The 10000-nt window shown below is 49.1% G+C and overlaps 9 non-coding genes and 2 pseudogenes across 9 annotated transcripts; all 11 read left to right on the top strand.

Annotated features, from left to right (window-relative positions):
* The first annotated feature begins 80 nt into the window (after window positions 1–80).
* Window positions 81–198, top strand: LOC139269595 (5S ribosomal RNA; annotated as a pseudogene).
* Window positions 199–1054: 856 nt separating this feature from the next.
* Window positions 1055–1173, top strand: LOC139270239 (5S ribosomal RNA). Its single transcript, XR_011594584.1, has one exon. It is a non-coding gene; the product is annotated as a 5S ribosomal RNA (ribosomal RNA).
* An 870-nt stretch (window positions 1174–2043) lies between these two features.
* LOC139270391 (5S ribosomal RNA) lies at window positions 2044–2162 on the top strand. The gene has a single exon (XR_011594736.1). It is a non-coding gene; the product is annotated as a 5S ribosomal RNA (ribosomal RNA).
* Window positions 2163–3018: 856 nt separating this feature from the next.
* Window positions 3019–3137, top strand: LOC139270238 (5S ribosomal RNA). The gene has a single exon (XR_011594583.1). It is a non-coding gene; the product is annotated as a 5S ribosomal RNA (ribosomal RNA).
* Window positions 3138–4007: 870 nt separating this feature from the next.
* LOC139270380 (5S ribosomal RNA) lies at window positions 4008–4126 on the top strand. The gene has a single exon (XR_011594725.1). It is a non-coding gene; the product is annotated as a 5S ribosomal RNA (ribosomal RNA).
* An 856-nt stretch (window positions 4127–4982) lies between these two features.
* On the top strand, window positions 4983–5101 carry LOC139270237 (5S ribosomal RNA). The gene has a single exon (XR_011594582.1). It is a non-coding gene; the product is annotated as a 5S ribosomal RNA (ribosomal RNA).
* An 870-nt stretch (window positions 5102–5971) lies between these two features.
* Window positions 5972–6090, top strand: LOC139270236 (5S ribosomal RNA). The gene has a single exon (XR_011594581.1). It is a non-coding gene; the product is annotated as a 5S ribosomal RNA (ribosomal RNA).
* An 870-nt stretch (window positions 6091–6960) lies between these two features.
* Window positions 6961–7079, top strand: LOC139269516 (5S ribosomal RNA; annotated as a pseudogene).
* A 717-nt stretch (window positions 7080–7796) lies between these two features.
* LOC139269357 (5S ribosomal RNA) lies at window positions 7797–7915 on the top strand. The gene has a single exon (XR_011594239.1). It is a non-coding gene; the product is annotated as a 5S ribosomal RNA (ribosomal RNA).
* An 856-nt stretch (window positions 7916–8771) lies between these two features.
* LOC139270234 (5S ribosomal RNA) lies at window positions 8772–8890 on the top strand. Its single transcript, XR_011594580.1, has one exon. It is a non-coding gene; the product is annotated as a 5S ribosomal RNA (ribosomal RNA).
* Window positions 8891–9760: 870 nt separating this feature from the next.
* LOC139270233 (5S ribosomal RNA) lies at window positions 9761–9879 on the top strand. Its single transcript, XR_011594579.1, has one exon. It is a non-coding gene; the product is annotated as a 5S ribosomal RNA (ribosomal RNA).
* The last annotated feature ends 121 nt before the right edge of the window (window positions 9880–10000 follow it).

Genomic DNA, 10000 nt, shown 5'->3' with positions numbered 1-10000 from the left:
GGATGAATGCATGGAAGGAGAATAAGGAGTGAAGAACAGCCTTATGTCCGTTTAAGTAAAGAGAAAGCCATGACATCGATGCCTACGGCCACACTAGTCTGAAAACGCCCGATCTCATCTGATCTCGGAAGCTAAGCAGAGTCAGCCTGGTTAGTACTTGGATGGGAGACTGCCTGGGAATACCAGGTGCAGTAGGCTTTTGCTGCCATCCACAGGCTGCTCATGCTTCTGCACATCCATCAACAACCTTTTTGCTGCTCTCTCTTTCACTTTGCTTTCACCATTTCTTTCCTGCACATTCTCCTGCTGCTACACAAATGCAAGGGGGTCGACGCAAGGGACGAAAGAACGCAGAACAACAAAATAAGTTGGCAAAAAAAAACATGCTGGCGCAGGCACACCAGGACACAGCAACAGAGAGGAGAGACAAGGTGCATAGAAACCTGAGAGGGACAAACAGCAAGAGAACAAAGAATCGTGCAGGAAGAGCTGCAATTCAATGCAGGAAAAATGTAAAGCCAACTAGCATGCTGCTGGAATGCATGTGTGTTCATGTGAGGAGTGTTGCAAATCAGAATGCCGAGTAGCAGGCGCCACTTGCCACATGGGGTTCCGAAATGTGGCTGCAACAGCGATCTGGCTTAATAATTGGTGGGATTGGAAATGAAACAATCCTGGTGTTTTGGGGGCGGTGGAAGCTTTTTTGGGGGAGGAGAGATTTGGGGATGGGGAGATTTGGGGGAGAGCGATTTGAGGGGATGAGAGATTTCGAGATTGGCGAGCGTGAGATTGGGGGGTGAATGAGTGAGTGATTTGTGGGTGAGTGAGGGAATGGTGAAAGTCAGGCAGTTTTGAAGCTTGAGGCAAGGCAATGAAGGGTAGGGCTTGTCGTTTGCTTGTGTGGGAGTCAGAGCAGCAAGAGGTGGGTGTGGCGGAAGGAAAATGGTGAAATGAATCTTGAGTGCTGATTCCTTGGATGAATGCATGGAAGGAGAAAAAGGAGTGAAGAACAGCCTTATGTCCGTTTAAGTAAAGAGAAAGCCATGACATCGATGCCTACGGCCACACTAGTCTGAAAACGCCCGATCCCGTCTGATCTCGGAAACCAAGCAGACTGAGGCCTGGTTAGTACTTGGATGGGAGACTGCCTGGGAATACCAGGTGCAGTAGGCTTTTGCTGCCATCCACAGGCTGCTCATGCTTCTGCACACACAGTGCCGTTGATCCATCAACAACCTTTTTGCTGCTCTCTCTTTCACTTTGCTTTCACCATTTCTTTCCTGCACATTCTCCTGCTGCTACACAAATGCAAGGGGGTCGACGCAAGGGACGAAAGAACGCAGAACAACAAAATAAGTTGGCAAAAAAAAACATGCTGGCGCAGGCACACCAGGACGCAGCAACAGAGAGGAGAGACAAGGTGCATAGAAACCTGAGAGGGACAAACAGCAAGAGAACAAAGAATCGTGCAGGAAGAGCTGCAATTCAATGCAGGAAAAATGTAAAGCCAACTAGCATGCTGCTGGAATGCATGTGTGTTCATGTGAGGAGTGTTGCAAATCAGAATGCCGAGTAGCAGGCGCCACTTGCCACATGGGGTTCCGAAATGTGGCTACAACAGCGATCTGGCTTAATAATTGGTAGGATTGGAAATGAAACAATCCTGGTGTTTTGGGGGCGGTGGAAGCTTTTTTGGGGGAGGAGAGATTTGGGGATGGGGAGATTTGGGGGAGAGCGATTTGAGGGGATGAGAGATTTCGAGATTGGCGAGCGTGAGATTGGGGGGTGAATGAGTGAGTGATTTGTGGGTGAGTGAGGGAATGGTGAAAGTCAGGCAGTTTTGAAGCTTGAGGCAAGGCAATGAAGGGTAGGGCTTGTCGTTTGCTTGTGTGGGAGTCAGAGCAGCAAGAGGTGGGTGTGGCGGAAGGAAAATGGTGAAATGAATCTTGAGTGCTGATTCCTTGGATGAATGCATGGAAGGAGAATAAGGAGTGAAGAACAGCCTTATGTCCGTTTAAGTAAAGAGAAAGCCATGACATCGATGCCTACGGCCACACTAGTCTGAAAACGCCCGATCTCATCTGATCTCGGAAGCTAAGCAGAGTCAGGCCTGGTTAGTACTTGGATGGGAGACTGCCTGGGAATACCAGGTGCAGTAGGCTTTTGCTGCCATCCACAGGCTGCTCATGCTTCTGCACATCCATCAACAACCTTTTTGCTGCTCTCTCTTTCACTTTGCTTTCACCATTTCTTTCCTGCACATTCTCCTGCTGCTACACAAATGCAAGGGGGTCGACGCAAGGGACGAAAGAACGCAGAACAACAAAATAAGTTGGCAAAAAAAAACATGCTGGCGCAGGCACACCAGGACACAGCAACAGAGAGGAGAGACAAGGTGCATAGAAACCTGAGAGGGACAAACAGCAAGAGAACAAAGAATCGTGCAGGAAGAGCTGCAATTCAATGCAGGAAAAATGTAAAGCCAACTAGCATGCTGCTGGAATGCATGTGTGTTCATGTGAGGAGTGTTGCAAATCAGAATGCCGAGTAGCAGGCGCCACTTGCCACATGGGGTTCCGAAATGTGGCTGCAACAGCGATCTGGCTTAATAATTGGTGGGATTGGAAATGAAACAATCCTGGTGTTTTGGGGGCGGTGGAAGCTTTTTTGGGGGAGGAGAGATTTGGGGATGGGGAGATTTGGGGGAGAGCGATTTGAGGGGATGAGAGATTTCGAGATTGGCGAGCGTGAGATTGGGGGGTGAATGAGTGAGTGATTTGTGGGTGAGTGAGGGAATGGTGAAAGTCAGGCAGTTTTGAAGCTTGAGGCAAGGCAATGAAGGGTAGGGCTTGTCGTTTGCTTGTGTGGGAGTCAGAGCAGCAAGAGGTGGGTGTGGCGGAAGGAAAATGGTGAAATGAATCTTGAGTGCTGATTCCTTGGATGAATGCATGGAAGGAGAAAAAGGAGTGAAGAACAGCCTTATGTCCGTTTAAGTAAAGAGAAAGCCATGACATCGATGCCTACGGCCACACTAGTCTGAAAACGCCCGATCCCGTCTGATCTCGGAAACCAAGCAGACTGAGGCCTGGTTAGTACTTGGATGGGAGACTGCCTGGGAATACCAGGTGCAGTAGGCTTTTGCTGCCATCCACAGGCTGCTCATGCTTCTGCACACACAGTGCCGTTGATCCATCAACAACCTTTTTGCTGCTCTCTCTTTCACTTTGCTTTCACCATTTCTTTCCTGCACATTCTCCTGCTGCTACACAAATGCAAGGGGGTCGACGCAAGGGACGAAAGAACGCAGAACAACAAAATAAGTTGGCAAAAAAAAACATGCTGGCGCAGGCACACCAGGACGCAGCAACAGAGAGGAGAGACAAGGTGCATAGAAACCTGAGAGGGACAAACAGCAAGAGAACAAAGAATCGTGCAGGAAGAGCTGCAATTCAATGCAGGAAAAATGTAAAGCCAACTAGCATGCTGCTGGAATGCATGTGTGTTCATGTGAGGAGTGTTGCAAATCAGAATGCCGAGTAGCAGGCGCCACTTGCCACATGGGGTTCCGAAATGTGGCTACAACAGCGATCTGGCTTAATAATTGGTAGGATTGGAAATGAAACAATCGTGGTGTTTTGGGGGCGGTGGAAGCTTTTTTGGGGGAGGAGAGATTTGGGGATGGGGAGATTTGGGGGAGAGCGATTTGAGGGGATGAGAGATTTCGAGATTGGCGAGCGTGAGATTGGGGGGTGAATGAGTGAGTGATTTGTGGGTGAGTGAGGGAATGGTGAAAGTCAGGCAGTTTTGAAGCTTGAGGCAAGGCAATGAAGGGTAGGGCTTGTCGTTTGCTTGTGTGGGAGTCAGAGCAGCAAGAGGTGGGTGTGGCGGAAGGAAAATGGTGAAATGAATCTTGAGTGCTGATTCCTTGGATGAATGCATGGAAGGAGAATAAGGAGTGAAGAACAGCCTTATGTCCGTTTAAGTAAAGAGAAAGCCATGACATCGATGCCTACGGCCACACTAGTCTGAAAACGCCCGATCTCATCTGATCTCGGAAGCTAAGCAGAGTCAGGCCTGGTTAGTACTTGGATGGGAGACTGCCTGGGAATACCAGGTGCAGTAGGCTTTTGCTGCCATCCACAGGCTGCTCATGCTTCTGCACATCCATCAACAACCTTTTTGCTGCTCTCTCTTTCACTTTGCTTTCACCATTTCTTTCCTGCACATTCTCCTGCTGCTACACAAATGCAAGGGGGTCGACGCAAGGGACGAAAGAACGCAGAACAACAAAATAAGTTGGCAAAAAAAAACATGCTGGCGCAGGCACACCAGGACACAGCAACAGAGAGGAGAGACAAGGTGCATAGAAACCTGAGAGGGACAAACAGCAAGAGAACAAAGAATCGTGCAGGAAGAGCTGCAATTCAATGCAGGAAAAATGTAAAGCCAACTAGCATGCTGCTGGAATGCATGTGTGTTCATGTGAGGAGTGTTGCAAATCAGAATGCCGAGTAGCAGGCGCCACTTGCCACATGGGGTTCCGAAATGTGGCTGCAACAGCGATCTGGCTTAATAATTGGTGGGATTGGAAATGAAACAATCCTGGTGTTTTGGGGGCGGTGGAAGCTTTTTTGGGGGAGGAGAGATTTGGGGATGGGGAGATTTGGTGGAGAGCGATTTGAGGGGATGAGAGATTTCGAGATTGGCGAGCGTGAGATTGGGGGGTGAATGAGTGAGTGATTTGTGGGTGAGTGAGGGAATGGTGAAAGTCAGGCAGTTTTGAAGCTTGAGGCAAGGCAATGAAGGGTAGGGCTTGTCGTTTGCTTGTGTGGGAGTCAGAGCAGCAAGAGGTGGGTGTGGCGGAAGGAAAATGGTGAAATGAATCTTGAGTGCTGATTCCTTGGATGAATGCATGGAAGGAGAAAAAGGAGTGAAGAACAGCCTTATGTCCGTTTAAGTAAAGAGAAAGCCATGACATCGATGCCTACGGCCACACTAGTCTGAAAACGCCCGATCCCGTCTGATCTCGGAAACCAAGCAGACTGAGGCCTGGTTAGTACTTGGATGGGAGACTGCCTGGGAATACCAGGTGCAGTAGGCTTTTGCTGCCATCCACAGGCTGCTCATGCTTCTGCACACACAGTGCCGTTGATCCATCAACAACCTTTTTGCTGCTCTCTCTTTCACTTTGCTTTCACCATTTCTTTCCTGCACATTCTCCTGCTGCTACACAAATGCAAGGGGGTCGACGCAAGGGACGAAAGAACGCAGAACAACAAAATAAGTTGGCAAAAAAAAACATGCTGGCGCAGGCACACCAGGACACAGCAACAGAGAGGAGAGACAAGGTGCATAGAAACCTGAGAGGGACAAACAGCAAGAGAACAAAGAATCGTGCAGGAAGAGCTGCAATTCAATGCAGGAAAAATGTAAAGCCAACTAGCATGCTGCTGGAATGCATGTGTGTTCATGTGAGGAGTGTTGCAAATCAGAATGCCGAGTAGCAGGCGCCACTTGCCACATGGGGTTCCGAAATGTGGCTGCAACAGCGATCTGGCTTAATAATTGGTGGGATTGGAAATGAAACAATCCTGGTGTTTTGGGGGCGGTGGAAGCTTTTTTGGGGGAGGAGAGATTTGGGGATGGGGAGATTTGGGGGAGAGCGATTTGAGGGGATGAGAGATTTCGAGATTGGCGAGCGTGAGATTGGGGGGTGAATGAGTGAGTGATTTGTGGGTGAGTGAGGGAATGGTGAAAGTCAGGCAGTTTTGAAGCTTGAGGCAAGGCAATGAAGGGTAGGGCTTGTCGTTTGCTTATGTGGGAGTCAGAGCAGCAAGAGGTGGGTGTGGCGGAAGGAAAATGGTGAAATGAATCTTGAGTGCTGATTCCTTGGATGAATGCATGGAAGGAGAAAAAGGAGTGAAGAACAGCCTTATGTCCGTTTAAGTAAAGAGAAAGCTATGACATCGATGCCTACGGCCACACTAGTCTGAAAACGCCCGATCCCGTCTGATCTCGGAAACCAAGCAGACTGAGGCCTGGTTAGTACTTGGATGGGAGACTGCCTGGGAATACCAGGTGCAGTAGGCTTTTGCTGCCATCCACAGGCTGCTCATGCTTCTGCACACACAGTGCCGTTGATCCATCAACAACCTTTTTGCTGCTCTCTCTTTCACTTTGCTTTCACCATTTCTTTCCTGCACATTCTCCTGCTGCTACACAAATGCAAGGGGGTCGACGCAAGGGACGAAAGAACGCAGAACAACAAAATAAGTTGGCAAAAAAAAACATGCTGGCGCAGGCACACCAGGACACAGCAACAGAGAGGAGAGACAAGGTGCATAGAAACCTGAGAGGGACAAACAGCAAGAGAACAAAGAATCGTGCAGGAAGAGCTGCAATTCAATGCAGGAAAAATGTAAAGCCAACTAGCATGCTGCTGGAATGCATGTGTGTTCATGTGAGGAGTGTTGCAAATCAGAATGCCGAGTAGCAGGCGCCACTTGCCACATGGGGTTCCGAAATGTGGCTACAACAGCGATCTGGCTTAATAATTGGTGGGATTGGAAATGAAACAATCCTGGTGTTTTGGGGGCGGTGGAAGCTTTTTTGGGGGAGGAGAGATTTGGGGATGGGGAGATTTGGGGGAGAGCGATTTGAGGGGATGAGAGATTTCGAGGTTGGCGAGCGTGAGATTGGGGGGTGAATGAGTGAGTGATTTGTGGGTGAGTGAGGGAATGGTGAAAGTCAGGCAGTTTTGAAGCTTGAGGCAAGGCAATGAAGGGTAGGGCTTGTCGTTTGCTTGTGTGGGAGTCAGAGCAGCAAGAGGTGGGTGTGGCGGAAGGAAAATGTTGAAATGAATCTTGAGTGCTGATTCCTTGGATGAATGCATGGAAGGAGAAAAAGGAGTGAAGAACAGCCTTATGTCCGTTTAAGTAAAGAGAAAGCCATAACATCGATGCCTATGGCCACACTAGTCTGAAAACGCCCGATCTCGTCTGATCTCGGAAACTAAGCAGAGTCAGGCCTGGTTAGTACTTGGATGGGAGACTGCCTGGGAATACCAGGTGCAGTAGGCTTTTGCTGCCATCCACAGGCTGCTCATGCTTCTGCACACACAGTGCCGTTGATCCATCAACAACCTTTTTGCTGCTCTCTCTTTCACTTTGCTTTCACCATTTCTTTCCTGCACATTCTCCTGCTGCTACACAAATGCAAGGGGGTCGACGCAAGGGACGAAAGAACGCAGAACAACAAAATAAGTTGGCAAAAAAATACACGCTGGCGCAGGCACACCAGGACGCAGCAACAGAGAGGAGAGACAAAGTGCATAGAAACCTGAGAGGGACAAACAGCAAGAGAACAAAGAATCGTGCAGGAAGAGCTGCAATTGGTGGGATTGGAAATGAAACAATCCTGGTGTTTTGGGGGCGGTGGAAGCTTTTTTGGGGGAGGAGAGATTTGGGGATGGGGAGATTTGGGGGAGAGCGATTTGAGGGGATGAGAGATTTCGAGGTTGGCGAGCGTGAGATTGGGCGGTGAATGAGTGAGTGATTTGTGGGTGAGTGAGGGAATGGTGAAAGTCAGGCAGTTTTGAAGCTTGAGGCAAGGCAATGAAGGGTAGGGCTTGTCGTTTGCTTGTGTGGGAGTCAGAGCAGCAAGAGGTGGGTGTGGCGGAAGGAAAATGGTGAAATGAATCTTGAGTGCTGATTCCTTGGATGAATGCATGGAAGGAGAATAAGGAGTGAAGAACAGCCTTATGTCCGTTTAAGTAAAGAGAAAGCCATGACATCGATGCCTACGGCCACACTAGTCTGAAAACGCCTGATCTCGTCTGATCTCGGAAGCTAAGCAGAGTCAGGCCTGGTTAGTACTTGGATGGGAGACTGCCTGGGAATACCAGGTGCAGTAGGCTTTTGCTGCCATCCACAGGCTGCTCATGCTTCTGCACATCCATCAACAACCTTTTTGCTGCTCTCTCTTTCACTTTGCTTTCACCATTTCTTTCCTGCACATTCTCCTGCTGCTACACAAATGCAAGGGGGTCGACGCAAGGGACGAAAGAACGCAGAACAACAAAATAAGTTGGCAAAAAAAAACATGCTGGCGCAGGCACACCAGGACACAGCAACAGAGAGGAGAGACAAAGTGCATAGAAACCTGAGAGGGACAAACAGCAAGAGAACAAAGAATCGTGCAGGAAGAGCTGCAATTCAATGCAGGAAAAATGTAAAGCCAACTAGCATGCTGCTGGAATGCATGTGTGTTCATGTGAGGAGTGTTGCAAATCAGAATGCCGAGTAGCAGGCGCCACTTGCCACATGGGGTTCCGAAATGTGGCTGCAACAGCGATCTGGCTTAATAATTGGTGGGATTGGAAATGAAACAATCCTGGTGTTTTGGGGGCGGTGGAAGCTTTTTTGGGGGAGGAGAGATTTGGGGATGGGGAGATTTGGGGGAGAGCGATTTGAGGGGATGAGAGATTTCGAGATTGGCGAGCGTGAGATTGGGGGGTGAATGAGTGAGTGATTTGTGGGTGAGTGAGGGAATGGTGAAAGTCAGGCAGTTTTGAAGCTTGAGGCAAGGCAATGAAGGGTAGGGCTTGTCGTTTGCTTGTGTGGGAGTCAGAGCAGCAAGAGGTGGGTGTGGCGGAAGGAAAATGGTGAAATGAATCTTGAGTGCTGATTCCTTGGATGAATGCATGGAAGGAGAAAAAGGAGTGAAGAACAGCCTTATGTCCGTTTAAGTAAAGAGAAAGCCATGACATCGATGCCTACGGCCACACTAGTCTGAAAACGCCCGATCCCGTCTGATCTCGGAAACCAAGCAGACTGAGGCCTGGTTAGTACTTGGATGGGAGACTGCCTGGGAATACCAGGTGCAGTAGGCTTTTGCTGCCATCCACAGGCTGCTCATGCTTCTGCACACACAGTGCCGTTGATCCATCAACAACCTTTTTGCTGCTCTCTCTTTCACTTTGCTTTCACCATTTCTTTCCTGCACATTCTCCTGCTGCTACACAAATGCAAGGGGGTCGACGCAAGGGACGAAAGAACGCAGAACAACAAAATAAGTTGGCAAAAAAAAACATGCTGGCGCAGGCACACCAGGACACAGCAACAGAGAGGAGAGACAAGGTGCATAGAAACCTGAGAGGGACAAACAGCAAGAGAACAAAGAATCGTGCAGGAAGAGCTGCAATTCAATGCAGGAAAAATGTAAAGCCAACTAGCATGCTGCTGGAATGCATGTGTGTTCATGTGAGGAGTGTTGCAAATCAGAATGCCGAGTAGCAGGCGCCACTTGCCACATGGGGTTCCGAAATGTGGCTGCAACAGCGATCTGGCTTAATAATTGGTGGGATTGGAAATGAAACAATCCTGGTGTTTTGGGGGCGGTGGAAGCTTTTTTGGGGGAGGAGAGATTTGGGGATGGGGAGATTTGGGGGAGAGCGATTTGAGGGGATGAGAGATTTCGAGATTGGCGAGCGTGAGATTGGGGGGTGAATGAGTGAGTGATTTGTGGGTGAGTGAGGGAATGGTGAAAGTCAGGCAGTTTTGAAGCTTGAGGCAAGGCAATGAAGGGTAGGGCTTGTCGTTTGCTTGTGTGGGAGTCAGAGCAGCAAGAGGTGGGTGTGGCGGAAGGAAAATGGTGAAATGAATCTTGAGTGCTGATTCCTTGGATGAATGCATGGAAGGAGAATAAGGAGTGAAGAACAGCCTTATGTCCGTTTAAGTAAAGAGAAAGCCATGACATCGATGCCTACGGCCACACTAGTCTGAAAACGCCCGATCCCGTCTGATCTCGGAAACCAAGCAGACTGAGGCCTGGTTAGTACTTGGATGGGAGACTGCCTGGGAATACCAGGTGCAGTAGGCTTTTGCTGCCATCCACAGGCTGCTCATGCTTCTGCACACACAGTGCCGTTGATCCATCAACAACCTTTTTGCTGCTCTCTCTTTCACTTTGCTTTCACCATTTCTTTCCTGCACATTCTCCT

Source organism: Pristiophorus japonicus, chromosome 8 (genome assembly GCF_044704955.1).
Source record: "Pristiophorus japonicus isolate sPriJap1 chromosome 8, sPriJap1.hap1, whole genome shotgun sequence".
In the NCBI taxonomy this organism is placed as follows: domain Eukaryota; kingdom Metazoa; phylum Chordata; class Chondrichthyes; family Pristiophoridae; genus Pristiophorus; species Pristiophorus japonicus.
This window is presented reverse-complemented; position numbering and strand designations above follow the sequence as displayed.